This window comes from Lonchura striata, chromosome 2 (assembly GCF_046129695.1).
Source record: "Lonchura striata isolate bLonStr1 chromosome 2, bLonStr1.mat, whole genome shotgun sequence".
NCBI classification, from domain to species: Eukaryota; Metazoa; Chordata; class Aves; order Passeriformes; family Estrildidae; genus Lonchura; species Lonchura striata.
In genome coordinates, this window is record NC_134604.1 from 18,118,844 (window position 1) to 18,139,315 (window position 20,472).

Below are 20,472 nucleotides of genomic sequence, written 5' to 3' on the forward strand. Positions count from 1 at the left end.
ACGGTTCAGTTCTTGCTTGTGCTGCTGTGGGCACAGGATTTGAACATTCCCTGTGCTTTTAGCCCTGAAGGGACGAGCCCTGGGTGCCACAAGAGTGCCAGAGTCACCACCCCATCCAAAGGCACTCATTTCACATCCAGCATGGGCAGCCCCACCAGCAGCTCAGGCCTGTGCTCACAGAGAATACAAATGATGGGTAAAACTGCCAAGACTGCCTGTGGTCTCCCCGGGGGACCACGGGAAGCCTGAAACTCCCCCAAAACAGAACTGACAACTTTTATCTGTTCCTAAAGCTTTTCAGCTCAAACACCAGGGCTGGAGTGCAACTCTGCTAAGAATTATAAAGTAATAATTTCAATGTGGCAAAGCAATTCTAAGTGCTCAGTTTGCAAAGCAGCTGTGATTATTTTCATTTTCAGTCACAATTCCATAAAAGAGAATTCCACAGCTCCATATCAAACCCAAATGTTGTTTTTGTGTCAAACCCCATACAAAGGGCTCGTGTCATTATATTTAAGTGCTAAATGCTGAGCTCTGTGTTGGGTTTTGACACTCTGGGTGCTCTGCAGAGCCAATGGAGAGAAGCTGGTACTTGTGTGCTGTGATTGATCCCTCTCCAAGATAGATGGCTAAAATAGGTCAGCTGAAAGGCAGGATGCCAAGGGCCTATTCCTCTTCACTGACCGTAAATAGTGCCCCCACAATTAGCTCACACAGACACATCAGGCACACACAGCCCAGCCCCACACGTGCTCATTCCCTCCAATTAGCATCCATGCAGCACTGGGGATTAATTCATGTCCAGCTGCAGCCTGCAGTTTGAGGAATACTTAAAAAAAAAAAAAAAAAACCAAAAAAAAACAGGGAGAAAAATTAACTCCATTATTTCCCTCCTCCTCCTGGAATGACCACAGCTCTGCTGAGATGCCAGAAAACCCCACAGTGTGATATAAAAAAATAAAGACATTTAAGAAAGGACATCAGAGCAAAGTGTGGCAAAACATTAGGGAGCACACAGGTCTGTCAGCATGTGAGAACTGCATTACAGCCTGGCTCCTTTCATTAATTAAAAGCAGTTTCAATATGATGAAGTTCTTAAATACCGATGAGAGCAGCCAGAACTGAAGTTCTGAAAGTCACTGCAATATCACACAGGCAGGGCTGAGAAAGCAGCTCCAGCACAGGCTAAAAAGCACAGAAAAGGTGCCATTCCATCAGCCACAGCATCAGAGAGCTGGCTGGCTCCACACTTGCAATAAGAATGGATTTAGCCTTTCTATAAAATGGTAATTGTTACATCGAGCTGGATGTGTTCATATTAAAACAAAAGACTTGACTTGCTGAACTGTAGGATATAAATTAACATTCACGTGGGGTTTTATCAGCTGAATCTCATTCACTTACAAACGCTCTGACCCAAACCACTGAACATCACAGATTTTGAAAGGAAAAGTCTTTTCAAAATTTCTCATCACACAACTTGAAGGGGAAACTGGAAAAAAAAAAAAAGAAAATCAAAAAACCCAACACCCATTATTCCTCTACAATGGCTTTTGTTCTCTTTCTGACTCTCCAGAGAGCACTAAATCACTTACTGTATTACAATCACACTGAAAAACCTGTCTTTTTGTCAACTTCAAATAGAAATCAAGGGGTTTTTTTTAAAAAAAACAAATCTGGCATCAAACCCAAGATAATACAAAGTTAAGTAGCACAAAATTACAATTTCCAAGGATAGAAAAAAGTCACTGTTTTTTTCTGAAATAATTTCTTTACAGAAGAATTGTCAGAGTGAAGGTACAAAACTAATTCCCCCTGTGTCCAAACTTGAGAAGCTAAAGGCTGGAATTAGGGCAGAGAACAGTTGAAGTCGTTAATAAATGCGATGGATACACAACCAAACTAAAGCCTATTTTAGAAGAAACTCTACATAGTAACTCAAACCCATAAAATTATATACAGAGGGAATAGGACAAGAACACTGTTCTGATTTCAACATCCAAGTTTCATGTGTAATTTTGAGAGTTTTTCCCAGAAACAAAACTTCAGTCCCAGTTCAGATCATAATTTTCAGGAGGGTTTTTTTGTTTCAAGAGATGATACAAAACATTTTGGGAATTTAGCTTTAATCATTCTACATTCTATGAAAATTCCCTCAAAAGCAAATAAGTAAATGAAAGTATTTTAGCTATTATTAGGACATTTGGTTGCCTTCGGGAGGTTGTTACTCATTTAAAATAACATACAATGTAGAACAGACCCTGTGTAGAATTTTCATCTTCATTTGTGTGACTGACTTCAAGGTCTCCCCACTGAAACACTAACAGGTCTCAGCCACACTCCACTTAAAAATTACCATTGCAATATCTTGGAGAAGACAGAGAACAAGTTGAACTACTCTGTATTTTTCATTTTAAAAGCAAACAGAAATTAAAAATGGAAACTCTCTGCCCAACACAATGGAGACCAGAGTTGTGTGAAACCACCAAGTTGAGTTTTCCCTGTTATCCCATTTATTTCTGAAATATTCCGGTATTCTGTTCATGTTTGTCTTGCACAGAAACTCCTAAAATCTGTGTTGAAGCTCTGGGTAATAATTTTACACTTTAAATTCAGGTGTTCAAACTAAATCTCTCATTTAACCACCAGGCACCAAAACCAGTGCTAGGTTAAAAACCCTCAATTAAAGGCACATTTGTAAAGCCACGTGGGTTTCACTGTCTAACCCATGTGAGTTTCACACCAGCCTCATCTGAATCAGCACTGCCTAGAAACAATTTGATATTTGCAAACACACATTTATGTTTTTATGCATTTTAAATTCCCTCACCCCACGCTTGTGACAAGAACCATCATCCTCAAACTAGGGGTGGAATGCGATTATCTTTAAGGTTCCTTTCTACTTAAACCATTCTATCGCTCTGTGAGATTAAGTTTTCACTTGAAAACATCCATCCTTCTCTGAGCTGATGCCACCCAACAATTTTTGAGGGCTGATTTTGCCACTGAAATCCTTGGCAAAGGTTCCCTGAGTTGCCATCGCTCGGCCAGAAACAATAGAACTGATGTGGAAGGCAAGGAATTTCCTTACATGGGTGGAGGGAACAGCACAGAATTAGAGCTGACCCTCCTCTGCTTGGGCTGAAAACAAAAAGGTAAGGGAAAGAAATGAACTGAACAAAACTCATTGTGTCTGTGGAATGGTAACTTCTCTGTGGAGGCAATGGGACTGCATCCCAGTAATGTGAGTTATTTTCCTGTTCAGAAGTCAAGCCCCTAAATCAAAAGGGAGATCTGTGTCATATATTCCACTCTCTATTTTATATTTATATTGAAATAATTTTGTATGTGACTATATTTATATGAAAAATGAAAATCAAATTATTTTACCACCCTGCTCTCATTTGCATTAAACCCCTGTTTTATCTATCCCTGATCTGCTTTGCTTGAAAACCACTTGGAATTCATTAAAAACAGGGACTTGAGTTCTTATCCTTTATTTTCTGTAATATTACTCTAAACTTTTCCTTACTTAAAATTTAAAGCCCAACAATCTGAATTGCAGAGCAAACACGCCGAGTGAAGCTCTTTGACTGCTTGTGCTTGAAAGTCCTGCCTTCAATCCACTAAATAAATAGAGTGATCTCACGGATGGCACAGTCTGGGAATTTTCAGCTGAATGATTCTGGTAAATGAGACTCCACTGAGGGTTTTAATTCTTGTATGTCAGAAAAAATAAAATGAATATTAAAAGGAAATGTTGGGGTACAGACAATAATAATTGGTCAACAGGTATTCTTGGAATTAAGGCACCAGCTTCAATCTTATCTAGGGTGAGAAGAGAAGTCTCTGTATTTTAGCCCAAACAGAGCAACAAATCTCCTTTTATCTGACAGTGAAGGATAAAGCATTTAAAAAACTCATCTGAAACTCAGAACAAAGTCAAGAGGCTGGATCAGCTGGATTTGCCACACTCAGCACTATTCAGAGCTGTGAAATGGAACAGCACTTCCCAAGGACATGAAGAGAAGGAGGAAGGAAGGTCAGAAAAACTCATCTTTTCTGGGTAACAGCTCCATTCCACAGTCATTTTCCTTTAAAAATGCTGATTCCTGGCATCAAGTTCTCCTAATACACGAAAAGCTGCTTATTTTTCCTTTTTAACTCTTCCACTCCTGAAGCATTTGTCTCTGCTGAAATCTCTCCCTCTCCATCAAGACCCCCTCAATGTAGAAGTAAATCAGGGCTGTGTTTGTCAACAAAACACAACATCTATGCCTGAATTCCCAGCAAAGCCCAGCTCAAAGCTCCAGCAGCATCCCTGAACAACCTGCCTGGAGCAACTGGAGCTGCTGGCATCAGGCTCCAGCATTCCCAGAGATCCTGCAGGAACAACTGTGCCCTGTCCATGCCCATCAGGATTTCAGGGCTGCAGCCTGACTTCCAAATGACAGGAAGCTGCTGCCCAGCCTGCCCTTTGCAGGCTCCCTCTTGGGGAAAAATCCTGGTTTTCTGCTGAGTTGTGCAAGTAGAGAAAGCTGCTAAGGAAAGCCAAGGGCAAACCCCAGCTCTTTTCCCTGGATCAAGAGTGAGTGCTGGACTTCCTCAGCCTGCAGGGAGGGCACCCAAGGTTTAGCTCTGTCAAATCAGGATTTCAGGTTAACAGAAATTGCATTTAAAGCAATGCAGGGTTATTCTAAGGCTGTAAAATTATCTGTGTCTCAGGATAATCTTACACATGCAAAGGCTGGATTGATGAGTCTGCTTTAGTGAGGTCCAGATTCAACTCGCCCTTGGAAGTATCACTACCTAGTTCTGCTTGGAAATAGCTGAAATCCAGTGCCTGGAGCACTGCATCCAGACCCAGAGTCTTTAGCACAGGAAAGACACGGACCTGTCACAGCAGGCCCAGAGGATGCCAGCAGGTCTGGGTGAAGAAGGGTTTAACAGTCCTCACAAAAAGATCCTCTCTGGCTTCTGCTCCTTCTTGAACTTCCACAGAAAGCAATTTTAAGGAATTTTTATAACTGTGTCACTGTCCTGTGACACAGGACTGTCAGCTGTTGCTGACAATCAGTTGACTGACACAACTGTTGCTGTCAGGCTAATTAATTTCTCCTGTTTCTTTTTGTTTTCCCAAAATCCCCATCCTGCATGACCATGTGCTGTCCAGGGGTGCATTTGTTCAAACCAGCTCTCGACAAGGAAGCACAAGATATTCCAGCTGAAGAGCAGAGACACATGAAAAACTGGGAATAAAACCAACAGACCAAGAGGTAGGAAGAGAATATAATGACAGGAATAAAAAGTGCCTCTTTAAATCAACAAGGTTTGATGAAACTCGGAGTTTCCTCTTCTCCCACATCCTGCAGGAGCTCTCACCACAGCAAACAGGGGAACAATGGACACTGGAAGACCACAAGAGCCCAAGTTCCTTTCAGCTGGGTGCCCATGAACACACTCTGCACTTTCCCTTACCCCAGAGCTTTGTGTTTTCTGCTGTCAGGAGTTTGGGGCTTGTTTGCAAGTTCTTTGTTTGCTCTCATTAGTCACTTGATGATTGTTCTGCACATCATTTTGTTCCTTTACAATTTCACCAGGGTCATTGTTTTTACTGACAAAACCTTTGTTGCTGGGGGCTGCAGTCTCCTCTGAGCACACAAAAATATGGAACAGTCACCAACAGATGCCTGTCACCCTCCCCCAACGCTGGAAAAACATCCCTTTAAAACAAGAATAAGCAAAATTATTGTTAATAATAAGATAATAATTTTTGCCTCCACCATCTCATGGCAGTGCCCTGTAGTTGTCACATTTTAGGATGAGGGTCTGGTAGGTGAACACAGGCATGGAAGGAAAGGCCCTTTATAATTCCTTTAATTGCCACAAAGCTGACAACAGTGAGAGTTACCTGGTGGAGATGGCACTAAATTAACACTCCAGGGTTAAAGGACAATTTCACTAAAATCAGTGAGAACACCCTGATGTGAGACTGCCATAAGCATGGAAAAACAGATCTTCAAATTCTACCATGCAAGGCTTAATAAACACTGGAAGATAAAAACAGACTCAAGGAATATCTAGAAATACATTTCCCAAAAAGTATATCCCAAGACTTCCTGGACCTAGTCTGCTTTTTCATGCACAGCTCTGGAATAAATCCCAGGGGAATTCTGTTTTTGACAGGATGAATTTTTAATAAACTGCATCTTTGCTTTTGTGCTTCCTCATTCTTGGGGAGAAAAAAAAAATGTTCTGGCTCAAATCCAACATTTGGAAAGTGACTTTGTGGCAGAGCTGTCACCATGAGGGTATCTTTGTATCTGCAGAGTACAGAGTGCTCTACGCTGCTCATGCCAGTAATAATTGGCTTCCTTCATGTGGAAAAATGTGCATTTAAATCTTTCAGCGCTTTGACACCATTTCTGCTCTTCAGGGATTCTTCTACTGACCACAAGACCATCGTCATCGTCACAAAATGTCTGAGCAACAGCAGTGGGGTGTGTGCTCTGTCTGGAATTTTTAGTTCTTCTTTCCCAAAAATAAATTATTTTGCTGCTCAGCTCAACAAATATTTTGATATTTCAACATGATTTGGGAGGTAAGTTAAAGAAATGCACTTTGCTCAAGAACTGGCCAGAGCTGATTATATTTACCTCCTACAAAACCAAATCTCACACGGAGAACCACCTCTGGGAATTCTTCCTTACAAAATTCCATCCAGATTTACCAGGAGGTCTCCATATGTACTCTCATGCTACAAGAGAACCATCCCTGACTCAGACATAAGCTTGGATAAATCCAAATCTTTTCTATATTACAACAACACAAGCTAAGAAAGAGAAACCTTAAACTGACACAGATGTGCACATGAAAATGCATTTTACAACAAATCCCAATGTTTCTTAATAAATAGCCTCCTTAAGATATTTTCTTAAAACTGTTTTCTTAATATGTTCTTTAAAAATTAAGAAACAAGCATTTCCTTAAAAATACCCCCCTGGCAGATAAAATGCATTAAAAAGGAGTTAAAAAAAAAAAATCAGATACTGAACATAAACATTCCTCAGGAGCTTGTGTTTACTCTTTTGCACCCTTGCAGTTTTTTAACCACCTATTTTGCTGGGTTTAGGCTTTAATTCCGTTGAGTCAATCTCTGTATTATCATTTTCATTTACTTCTTCAGATAAATCTCGACAAAACTTTTTCTACCCCAGCACAGGCTGTTGTTCCCAACTGCTCCTTGGATTTATCACTTCCATCTGTTTGTTTTCTCTACTTGGGTTTCCAGTCACCTGTGTTCAGTGAACAGGCTATTCAAAAGCTGCTCATTGAGCAGGTTCAGGGATGGAAATGTCCCAGTATTAAAAATGTCAATAATTTAATATATTCCCAAGCATTTCAGGTTCTTTTCATGCCAAAGAGACTCCACCTGCAGCTTGATGTAGTCCTGCAAATGTAACAGTGCTCTGTCTCACCCACAACACGAATGGTCTTGCTGAGATATTCAGAATATTCAGGCATTTTCCAACTCAAATTATAAATTTAATTAAATTTTATGCTAACATATGAGACAATTAAGCAATATAAGAAGAGCAGAGTGTATCTAACACAGGGAACCCCACGTTCCTGAACAGGCACCCTACAAAAGGATCACTCTGCCACTCACACTGAAATGCAAGGACCAAATCCAACAAAACTATTTCTAAGAATTTTTGTAATCTACACAAATGTGTTCTTATAAGAAGAATGGCCCAGAGTCACAGCACTGCCATTATTTGCAATAATTATGGAATCACAGAACAATGACAGCAATTATCTCCCACAATAAAGGAAAAAGCATGGTGGGGGTAATGCCAAAGGTATGGCAGCTGCAGTGCAGCAGAAAGATTAATCCGGGGTTCCCAAACCCCACTTGGGAATTCTGGGTGCCAATTATGCTTTATTACTTTTAGAAGTCCATTCTCAATTATCTCCAGGGGAATCACACTAACAATTTATGCCTGCACTCCTTGTAAGCACCAGTGAGTGAGGACGAAGATAATCTGAGCCTGAAATCATAATTAAAAATATTTTGGAAGGTTTTTCCCTTTCACAAACAGATTCCCCCTGACCCCCATCCCAAAACCTGGCACAGAATCCCCTTTCCAAGCAGTATTCCAAGCAATATTCCTGAATAAAGATTGATGGAATCACCAGTCGTGCCATTTTCTCCAGAAGCTGAGAGGATTTTCTACTCTTCTACTGTTTGACAGGACAGTGATGGGTAACAAAAATCAACAGAAAAATGAACAAAAATGGGATCTTGTGCTGTTAAATCTTTTAATTAAATCACTTCTGAAGTGTGGTCTGATTGAGAATACCTAAATATACTTTGGTCTCCTGACAGTATTTGTTGAACATAACTGCATTAAAGTTAATCTCCTTTTCAAACTTATTTCAGCCCTGTAGGATTAATACTCAAACCTTTTTAAAAACTTCTTAATTTCACAGTGCCACTGCTCAGAGGCCCTCCCAACACTGTGTGGGCAGAGCAGAGCAGGAGACTGAAATCCCACAGGAAGAGACATCCCAAGGATCTGGCAGGGATGAGATTTCTTTGATACAAGGCTGTCTTCAGTGCTTAGTCTTTGCTATTAAATAAATTGAGCCTTTCAGCAAAGTTAGTTCACTGAATGCTCCAATATCCCCTTTTAAATTAGAAATGGGGCTCCCAGACCCAGCCAGAGAGAAGGGTCTGTGCTCAGTGGGAATGTTGAGACAGAGAATCCAGGGATGTGGACCTGAAGTCACATATAAATATCATAAAAATACACTGCAATAATCCAGCTGAATGAACTGACACTGAATACAATGGATGAACTGCCCAGTGAGAAGAGCAAAGCCTGAAAGAAGTGGATCAGCTATCAAAAAATGCTGAATTATTTGGGTATACACAGAGCCACAAATATCTGTGAACATTTTATGTAGGAAAAAAGGTATTTCTCAGATGTGCTGTTTTCTTTTTATGTACTTTTTAATTGGAATTCTGTATTTTTGAAAATTATCTTTTAGTAAATTGGATTCTCATCTGTTAAATTATTATATACCATATATATAAATCTAGTATAGTAAACACTGTACAATTATAATAATAGGAGCAGTTTAACATTTTGATTTCTAATACCCTTGAGTTTGAACTAGAAACCCGATTTTTAATTATCTCCATGTACCTGGTTTAACACTCCAGTCAAAAGAAGCTTATCCAAGAAAATTCAGGCATGCAAATCCCAGAATATTGTCATGATTCCTCCTAACAATTTTTTTTTCATGTTCATTTTGAATCATTTTCAGCTCCTCATGATTTTTATGTGAGATGAAAAGCATTGAACCCAAGCACTGAAACTTTCCCAAAGTTCTAAAAATCCATGAGGATTTTTAAGAAGGTCCTCATGGAAGGAGGTGCTGGAAGGTACTGCTGGATGCCCTGGACAAAGCTGGTGCCAAGAGGAAAGTGCATGGAAAAGGTTCTTCCCATTATCCATGAGTAACACTGGGAATACCAGGGAGAGATTAATTCCTTTAAGTAGCATTCCAATCCTACAAGCAATTATCTCAGAGCTTTGATAATTTTTGAAACATCATAAAATAATATCCACCGTCAGCTGGATGACAGCATTCCACAAGTCAGCCATCAGGAATTAGGGATTTAAGGAAGCCACTGGAAGGGAATATTTGCTTCCCTCTACACCAAAGCTTTTTAAGCAGAGATGACAATTTGAACAGATGGGAATTTTATTTTTGGGGATCAAACCTGCAGGTAGGGAGACAAATCACATTGGAGCATTCACACTCCTTCTCTTTGCATGACTGAGCTTCTGGGCCAGCTTTACAATTCATTATCTCCTTAGCAATTTGTAAAAACTAAATAGGAATTTTCAGCTGTAGGAAGGGATTCCAAGGCAAGGAAGTTTTCTAAAGACTGTGCAAAAACCAGATCTCAAGCAGCTCTTGTCCACACAGGCAATGAGCAGCTCCACACCTCCAGCCATCCCAAAACACCTGCACTGTCTCCAAACAGAGCAGAGCTTTGGAAGCTGAAAGAATAAAGAACCCCTCAAAACTTGACAGCTGGGCCCTATGAAACACTCAAAGATCTGTGAAAACTCTTCCCAGGTTCGCCTCCCTCTTGGCAAGACAGCTGTAGATTAGAAACCATTTTACCATTTTCCCATAACGTTTTCTGAGATTTAATTAAACTTCACATTCAGTGTGACATTTCCCATCTCACACTTATTGGCCTTGTGCTATTTTGGGCCTCATCTCCTTGTTATAATTCTTCTGCTGCTTTCATTAGTGAAGCCACTCAGAAATGTTTTGTCCTGCCACTGACGACAGAAGATGAGTCACAGAATCACAGGATGGGCTGGGGGAAGAGAGGCCTTAAAATCATCTCATCCCACCCCTGCCGTGGCAGGGACACCTTCCCCTGTCCCAGGCTGCTCCAAGCTCTGTCCAGCCTGGCCTTGGGCACTGCCAGGGATCCAGGGGCAGCCACAGCTGCTCTGGGCACCCTGTGCCAGGGCCTGCCCACCCTCCCAGGGAACAATTCCCAATTCCCAATATCCCATCCATTCCTGCCCTCTGGCAGTGAACGCCATTGCCTGTGTCCTGTCCCTCCATCCCTTGTCCCCAGTCCCTCTCCAGCTCTCCTGGAGCCCCTTTAGACCCTGCAAGGGCTCTGAGCTCTCCACATTTTCAGTAACTTTTACAGTTCAATATCTCATTTAACAGGACAAAACCTGTGCAGACACATTCAATTTTAAGAATAATCCACAAGTTTTTCAACAGAAACACATCCATTCCAGGTAACTCATTTAAACACTGGGGGCTTACTAGTAACAGTAAGAAAAAAAAAAAAAAAAAAAAAAGAGGAAAAAACGTAACTTTTCCCTTCTTCTTCAATTCTCCCAGTGGAGCTGCTAAAAACAAAGCCCTCAAGCAAACAAAACGCTGTGAAGGATCTGTTAGGGATGCTTTTCTCCAGGAATCCTAAAGCAGGAACGCTGCATGCTTCTGGTGACAGCATGGCTGCCCCACCTGCCTCCCAAAGAACAGACCAGGTGCTTCCTGAGCTCCAAGGCTGCTCTCTGGCACAGGGAAGTATTTTGGGAACTGCTCTCATTGTGTTACAGCGTGCCTTTGAAACAAGATGGCAGTTTCATTTCCTGCTCACAATGAGAGCCTTTATGACAGCTGACCAAAATATCTCCAAGCCCCATTCAAATCCCAGTTTCTTCATAAGATCTTTAAATTAAAAAAAAAAAAAAATGGAGAAAAGAAAGAAAGAAAGAAAGAAAGAAAGAAAGAAAGAAAGAAAGAAAGAAAGAAAGAAAGAAAGAAAGAAAGAAAGAAAGAAAGAAAGAAAGAAAGAGAGAAAGAGAGAGAGAAAGAGAGAGAGAAAGAGAGAAAGAGAGAAAGAGAGAAGAAAGAAAGAAAGAAAGAAAGAAAGAAAGAAAGAAAGAAAGAAAGAAAGAAAGAAAGAAAGAAAGAAAGAAAGAAAGAAAGAAAGAAAGAAAGAAAGAAAGAAAAGAAAGAAAGGGTGTCTTAGCTTTTCTGCCACCTTCCTCAACCAGATTTCTCCCAGATTCCTTTCAAGTAACTCCTTCACAATCCTAATCCTCACTGCCTTCCTTGTAACTTCTTACTAGCAGAGGTTTTGAATTTTTTTAAATTTAATTTTTTCTTTTATTTCCAGCCATTTTACTTGTTTTACAACATTCAGCTTAAATCCCTGATTTCACCCCTGATCATTCTCCCTCTCTGCCCCTGTGCCCAGGTGAGACCCCACCTGCAGAGCTGCCCCACCCCTGGGGACACAGCAGCAGAACATGGAGCTGCTGGAGAGAGCCCAGAGGAGGCCATGGGGATGCTCTGAGGGCTGGAGCCAGGCTGGGAGAGCTGGGGGTGCTCACCTGGAGAGAAGGCTCCAGGGAGAGCTCAGAGCCCCCACCAGGGGCTAAAGGGGCTCCAGGAGAGCTGGAGAGGTACTGGGGACAAGGCATGGAGGGACAGGACAAGGAGGAATACCCTTCTTTCATAAGCATCTGTAAAATCACACTGTGCTTTTACAATCAACCCTTTTCTTAAGTTATTTCTGTGAAAACACCAAAGGAAACCTCACTGAAAAGTCAGTCATATTATCAAGAAATAATTTATTTCACTGTGAAGAAATGGTCATTGTTTTAAGATAATTAAGTTGCCTGAGTTCCATATTGGACTTTGCCACGCTGCTTTTACACTGCACTGCCCAGCCCTGAAGGAATAAACACCTGGACCCCTGAAATAAATGGGTTTCTTTGGATCAAATGCTTTAATAAGGGATTCATTTGTGACTGAAACACGAGGTGAGACAAACTGACTGTCACCAGGCCAATGTGACCATCACACTTTCTCATCTTCACAACAGAAACAGCTCTGACTCAGACCCACTCCTGTGCCTCAAGGTCGTGTGGAAAGTCTGCGTGAGGAGCAACATGATTTTTCAACGGGTGAGTGGTGGATTTGGAACTGAAAATACACATTTTATCTATGAAAAATTAAAAATGTAATTGGAGATATAAGAACTGGGGGGCAGAGGGCAGGGTTAGATGGGATATTGGGAAGGAATTCCTGTCTGTGAGAGTGGCAGGCCCTGGCACAGGGTGCCCAGAGCAGCTGTGGCTGCCCCTGGATCCCTGAAATGTCCAAGGCCATGGTGGACATTGGGGCTTGGAACAGTCTGGTGAAGGTGTCCATGCCATGGCAGGGGTGGCACTGGAGGCATTTTAAGGTCCTTTCCAACCCAAATCATTCCATGATTCTATGACGTATATTCATCATAGTTACTAGTGCAAATACCATTTACTGTTAAGGCCAGTAAGCTCCCTTGCTTGTGGTTTTACCAGAATAAACATCAAAAGTTGCATTTCCAGTGCAAATCCTCTTTTCACTTCCCTGCAAACATTAACTCACAGTCAGCTGGAATCCAAGTGCTCTCAGCTGGAGCTAGTGTATATTCCATGGACTGTGAACACCTAAAATTCTCTAAGGCATGTCTCCGGTATCAAGTGGGAATGATGAAGTGAGAGATGAGCATTTAAGAAAAATATTGAACAAGAGACCACAATTTATCCACATTTATGTGGATGCAGAACTATGCTACAACCTGGAATTCTTTTCCCCCAGGTTTGATGTGCACATCAACACAGAGACAGATGTCCCTGGATGGGAAAAGAGTGTGGGATCAGGATCAGCTGCTGGGGAACCCACAACGAGCATCTTCTGGAGCACCAGCATCATGTGCTGAGCATGATCCCTGCAGCCACCCCTCTGTGGGAATGACCATGAGGAGGCCAAGCACACTCATGAATTGCCTGGGGAGGGACATTCCTGTGCCCATCTGAAGCTGGAGATAATGCCATCCATTGCTGCCTTAATTGGGATTACAAAATATTTGTGGCTTGCAGCTGACAAGGGCCGGAAGTGAAACAATAGTTCTTTCACTTGCACAAGTCCCCTCTGCATTTTTAAGGGAGTTTTACAGGATCTTAAAAGAATTGGTAGCACTGAAATAATAAAAGAGATTTATAGAAGAAAATGGAAATCTCTGGTGACTTAAGAATTACTTTATCTTAATGCTATTTTTTCATTGAGGGGCAGACTTTCCATTTTAAAAAAGGAATCCCCTGGGTACTTGTAAATCATTCCAGAAAGTTTGAAACAATACCATGGACGTAAATTGATTTCTTACAGTCATAATATTGGTTCTGCTTGTTCCAGAGGCTACAGAAGTATGTGCTGATGTAAATGGTATGCTTTTATTTCTATAGGACACATCAGTGCTGGGATAACATTCCTGAGCCAATTTAAGATTTTCAGCTACTGTGTCAACTTATTTTTCAATTCAGACAGAGCCACCAGGGGAAAGAACCCTTTGCCACACACATCTTATTAATTTCAGGGCATAAAGCAAATTATTAACTGAAAGCCATCAAGTCCTCAATTTGGGGTCATTTGTATAAACACTGCCAGCTCCAGCTGAATCTCATTTGTGCAAGCCATGTTTGGAGCCAGCATTTCCATTTGTTTTAAGTGTTCACTGAAAGTGCATGGGAAAAGTGATGGATGACTGTGCTGAAAACAGAGAAGTCAACACAGCTTCACAAAAACTCCCAACCATTCCAACAAATAAAAACCAGGGCACACCAGGGCACTGCTGGAACTCATGCAGTTGCTCCACTTAATTGCAGAAAAAAACCCAAAACCAGAAAGCAGAAGGTTAAATCCCAAGGAGAACCTCCTTACCAAAAAATGCTGTTTTAAGGAATGATAGAGTAATTCAGATTTAAAAGGGAGATACTGGCTCAACCTCTGCACTCAGAGCAGGGTCAAGTACACCAGGTTGCTCATTCCCTGGAAGTCAGCCAGATCTCTTTGCTATCAGAGTCCTTAAAAACAGGCAAGGGTGTGGATAAGCCACACTTCACCTGTAATTTTATAAATCAACCCTTAAATTAGCAAAGCTGTGCTATAACTTGTGTTGTTACTGTCACCCACACCTGAGCAAAGGGCTGTTGCAGGGAAATGATGTAACCAAGTTTTTATTCAAACCTGCCAAATCATCACAAGAACTCTGATCAACAACAAGAGCCAAATTACACAACTCCACTTCCTTGTGTCAAGCAAACTGGAAAGTACAGAAAAAACCAGAAAAGCAGCCTGATAATTACAGCAGGATAAAAGAAACCACCAAAACCACAAAGACAAAGCACCAGCTTTTGACACTGTTCTCCCTCAAACACCAAAGCAGTGACATGAAATATTTCCTTTTAAAAGAGCTTTGTTTAGAAATATCTACTGCTACTGCCTGTTACCTTCTCCAGAATTTTTCTGTGCTCACAAAAAATGTAGCACCACCTGTACCTGTTCCTCAGCCCCGGCACAGGGTGCCCAGAGAAGCTGTGGCTGCCCCTGGATCCCTGGAATTATTCCAGGCCAGGATGGAGCAGCCTGGGACAGTGGAAGGTGTTGGAACTGGATGGTCTTTAAGGTCTCTTCCAACCCCAACCATCCTGTGATTTTGAAATGGAGTTTTCTGTTCCCTCTTTCTTTCTCTCTTTAAATAATCTCAGAACTGTTTAAAGTGAAAAGCACACCTGCTTTTCTTTTTTCATGTCAACATTTCCTCATAGTAAGTTGCTGTGTAAAGTCATTCTTTGAGGTGGTTCATGAGGGGAACTTACAGAATTAAGAGCACAGCATTAAACAGTGATACAGTTTCTAAAAGGATGAATATCAAAACAGTCCTGATTTAACTTCAACCATCACCTTAGACTTCCTTCTGACCTCAGTTCAAAATAAAAACCTAAGCACCAGGCAGACAACTTATTTTTAAAAGGGTTTTGGACTGTACTTTCACATTCAGGTGATGGCAACTCTTCGTAAGCAGCTTGTCAGGAAATTGGCAAAGAATAAAACATTACCCAGCTTTATTTAGTCAGTGCTTTGAGGGGTTTTAATTTCACTGCAGAGATTGAAATGGACATAAAGGACAGATAAAAAGAAAGCCAAAAGGATTCAAATCTTTTCTGAACAGAGAGCTAGAATGGCTTTGCTCCTTATTAAGGGGTGTAATTGGAAAACTAGGAAGGCACAGTAGGAACAATTCTTCATCCTACTGAAAAAGCAAAGCAGGAAGCATTTGGTATTTTCTTTCCAAGCATGCCTGTTTAGTCTGTGATGGCTTTCACAGTTACAAACACAGCAGAGCAAATCACTTTTTCTTCTCTGCAAAAAAAAAAATGTTGCAAAATAAAGTAACATATTCTGAAACACTGAAAACAAGCAGGAGCTGTGTGCAACAGGAACCCCGGTATGAAAAACCCCTTTTGCTGCCTGTCACAGAAAAGGAAGCAAGGCCACAAGGTGGATTTGTCATTCATTTGTCACAGGACAGCAGCACAGCAGCATTCCAGAGCCAGACACAAGGAACAAACCCAGCAGCAGCTTCCTCTTGGGAGCAGCCCAAGGTGCCCCAGCGCAGCACACATCCCTCTTTCCCAGCAGGCTGAAATCCCTCCTGCAGACACAGACCTGCACTGTGGCTGCAAAGGATCTCACCCCTCCTCTGCCAGCACCAGCACAGCCTTTTGTTGGATTTTGCTGCTATAAAGCACTGAAGATCCATTCTCCAGGCTGGCTGTGCAAGAACTCTACCTGCCTCTGCTCTGCCCAGCTCAAACAGGCTGCCAGGACCAGCCCTTGATGTCCACATGCAAGAAACACTCCCTGATTCGATTTTATGCTAAGTAAGACACCTTTTAGCCTGTTGAAATAAAAGGTAATTTAATATAAGGAGAAAACAAATGGGAAGAGGCAGCCACATCGGCTGAGCTTTTAAGCTGTTATTTATCAATGCAGCCATGTCAGAGCTGAGAGGAAAATCTCATGTTTTCTAGGAAAGTGCACATGCAGAAGGTGCACAGGGATGGTTTGAGAGTGCAGTGCCACAACTCCAACCCCAAGGCAGCAGCTGGATGCACGTTATGGTCAGTGCAGGAAATGAAAAGACAGAAACTTCCACAGACACTGAAAGATTTCGTTTGCAGCCTTGGAAGAAGCTTGGATTGATGTAAAAACAAAAGTACACAAGCAGAAAAATTATAAACTTATGTTTCTATAGCTGTAAGTAAGGATATACCTTAGGTAAATAAGAGACTGTATTGAGTAAGATGGTGAAGGGTTTTATAGTGTAGTAATGTAATTACTACACTAAAGTAATTAATAAAGTAAGTAAAGTATTTTATAATTGCTGAAGTTTAGTAAGTATTTACTTACAAAAGTAATGTATAGAGTAAGCTAAGAGTTTAAATATTATAATAGAAGCATATGTGTGTATGTGCAATAGCAGCCTACTGGATGAAAGCATCCACAGTGCAGTAGAATTAAGCAATGGTGATAGGTTAGAAAAACAAAATTAACTTTGTGGCAGCTTTGTACTGGATTAGAATGTTATATATTGTAATAAAGAAACGTGGACTACTTTGAGCTATGGCTGACTGCTTGCTCATTTAAATCTCACAGCCTTTGAGGCTGATATTTATTTGAGTAATAAATCATTTTTAGCCCAACTGTGGTTCCTCCAATTAACACAGTGATAATAATTGATATCTCCAAGATAATAGGCCAGGGACTGGGTATGCTCCAGCCAAGCCAGCCCTGGCTTCCAACAAGCCAGAGGCAACAAAACCCACACAGCTCCATCCTAATTCTGGAAACAAGAATTCCATGGAAACCCAAACCTGTGGAGAAACTGTTTATGGTGGATGCAAACAGAAACAGCCTCTGACACATCTGTAAATGTTATATACAGCAATACAGCCAAGTATTAACTGAAAAGTTTTCATGTGATTTTTTCCTAGCTCTAAAGATTTTCTCGTTTTTGGGTAACAACTAGAAAAAACAGGAACTGGGTCCAAAATCTGAACAATTTGAGGTGATACTTGATGTAATTTAGAAATGTGGAGAGCCCTGAGAAGTTCAAAGATCAGCTCAAGGGCAGCTAAATGGGGAAACACAGACAGCATGTAGCACTACAGGAATACCTAAGGACTTACTAATATTGAGATAAAAAGCACATTTTCTGAATATTAATCAGAATACAGTGGCAAAGATGTTTAGTTTAGACACTACAACTGCTTATAGCACATAAAATACACTCAACCTATTGAAACAAAAACTGTGCTGGAAGGGTGAAACTCCCTTCCAAAATTCTCCCTTCCCAGTGATGTCACCTAGAGCTTAGAAACATTGCACAGGTGTCTCCATTTCTTTATCCTTCACTCCATTTTCCAGTTCTAGCATCTCTTTCAAAAATGGTAATGGCTATTCAGAGTTCTTTATTCCATAGGCAGCAATTTTTTCCCCAAGTTACTGCATTTTTGTTTTTAACATTAATTTAATCTGCTATTTTCTGCCTGGTCAACCAAAATTGGCAAGATCTTGCTCCATTTCTCAGTCATTGTCCATTTGCTTCTACTGAATGATTCTTCACCTTCAATTGGTCACCTCTCACTCCAGCTCCTTCTCCATTTGTGTTAAATCATTCTGCTAAATAAAATAATCCTGTTTTCTGGACTTTATACAGTGTGGTGCCCTCAGGAATTTCAGAAGGAGGAGAAGGAGAAACCAGGACCCTGGCAGCAAATCCCATTCCAGATTACAAACTGGTGTTTCTATTGTATTTATTTATGTATTTAAGCAGTTTCATCCTTCAATTTACATTACAGTGTCTGGATGAAAGAATTGGAATCAAGTGATGCATTATCCTTGATTTTCCTGAAGATTTTCCCTCTCTTTCTCCTAAAATGTCCAGTAGCCACTTCAATTTTGGGACCTCTGCCTTGCTCCAGAGAATGACCCTGTTCCCAGGACACCTGGGTGAGCTCCCAGGGAGTTTTGCTCATGGCCAACAGTGCAAGAGACCTGAATTTACAGCTCTTCATTAAAACACACACTTTTGTTTATCAGACAAAGAGATTAAACTGCTATAAATATCTGAGAGATGCAGAAAAATAAACCCTGAGTGGCGTCCTTTCCTTCCAGAGTAATTTGGCTGGATGAAAGCACTTAGGCCTTCAGTAAACCACAATTATTTATATCAAAGAATAAGTTGCAAGGTTTTTTCTGTATTAAAAAAAAAAAGGTTCCACTTGAGAAAGGCTTGAAAAAAAAAATGACCAAGGCTATTTGCTCATTTTTAAAAATTATTTCAAACAGCATTTTTGTTTGGTTTGTTGTGAACCTATTCAATTCCCTTCTGGAATTGCTCCCAAGTAAAAGCATTAAGTGATGACAGCCAACCATGCATGTAAGTGTGGAATTATCTTATGTTAATTAATAATTTTATCTGCACCAGCACAAGGAAATTCTTTACAAGCATTTCCATGTACTAAACATTTAGTCAGCACAAATATGCACATTTTGCTAACAGAAAAGCACACACAGAGGGAAAAGTAGGAGAATTCCTTTGGTACTTTTATTTTTTTACCTCACTTACCTGGTTTTCATATCAATATTTCCCCCTCAAAATGCAAAGGTATGCTGATAACAAAGGGATTTGTTATAATTCTATGCTATTTCTCCAATAAAGCAATTCAAAATGCAAATGACAGACTCCTAAGTCACCCTGCCTAGAAATAGTTTGCAAAGAGCAAATTCAAGTAAAGTTTGCAAATGTCAACATGTGAAATGCAAGCACCTAAAGTGTGAAGGAGATGATTTTACAATTTATTTGCAGCTCTCAAATTCAGAGACACAGGAATAGTGTACATTTAATTAATTCTAGGGTGATAATTAAGAAAAAACAACTGTGAGCAATCAGATTTGAACTTTTTAGTGTGTCATTTCCTCTGAGTTCAAGTAGCTACTCCTGCCTTGACCTGGCAAAGTGCCACAGCTGAGAACAGGAATGCTGACTGCTGTTCCCTAAAATCCATAGTTTGGAAACCAAGATAATAACTCTAGCTCATTAATCACACCATAAAGAAGTGTTCTGATCAGACACAAAATAAAAAGGATTATAGGATATGGTACTAAAGAAGTAAAATTTCCCAGTTTCCTTATAACAAAAAAAGACAGGGCTCAGTTTGACAAACCTGACTCCTTTATCCAAGTGAGTTTTTCAGTCAGGTTTTTTTTTAGTCCTTTATCCAACTGAGTTTTATCCAATTGAGTTTTTCAGAAAGGAAGTGAATTAAAAAATGAAGTGATTGCTCAGTTTCAGGGCCTGAAAGCTGGTTCCAAGTTTTTCAGACACCACTGCAGGTTCTACCTTCCCTTTCATTTGTGGCAGCTCATTGGAAAAGTCAATTCAGGACTTTGGACCCTCCCAGATTTACCCAGTTCCCAGTTGTGATAATTCACTTGTGGGGAATTTTGGAAGGAATTCTAGATGGGACCTGAGATGTGTTTGATGATGTGGTTTGTTTTCTTATCTTCCGCACAGGCAGGAAGGGTGAGTTCAGCTCACATCACCACAGCATGGCTCAGCAGGTCACAAGACCCTCAGTTACAAGACTTTTTAAGGAGTTATTGATTAATAAAACACTACCAACAAGGATATTTATGCTTTTGACCCAATCCTTAAATATTTTATCTTATGGACCCATGCTGCAGTGTAAGCTTTCTTAGCCAATCATGTTATGGCACAAAAACCTACAGTGCTGCTTTCTAATCTCCTTGTTATCTCTTTTATTTTTTCTGTATCTTAAACTCTAAAACTCTAAACTTTTATTTTTTCTATATCTTAAATTACTTTTATTTTTCCTATATCTTAAACTCTAAAACTATTTTATTTTTTCTGTATCAAAAATACTAAGACTTTAAACTTTCCTTTACTTAGCTTAACATGTCTCTGCTTTAAACTATAAATCCACACTCTAACTAAGTTTA

The 20,472-nt window shown here is 40.5% G+C and overlaps 1 protein-coding gene across 5 annotated transcripts in view; it reads right to left on the minus strand.

The window, feature by feature from the left end:
• FCHSD2 (FCH and double SH3 domains 2) overlaps window positions 1-20,472 on the minus strand; it is a 121,625-nt gene that overhangs the window by 34,711 nt on the left and 66,442 nt on the right. The gene's annotated exons all lie outside the window — the stretch shown is intronic.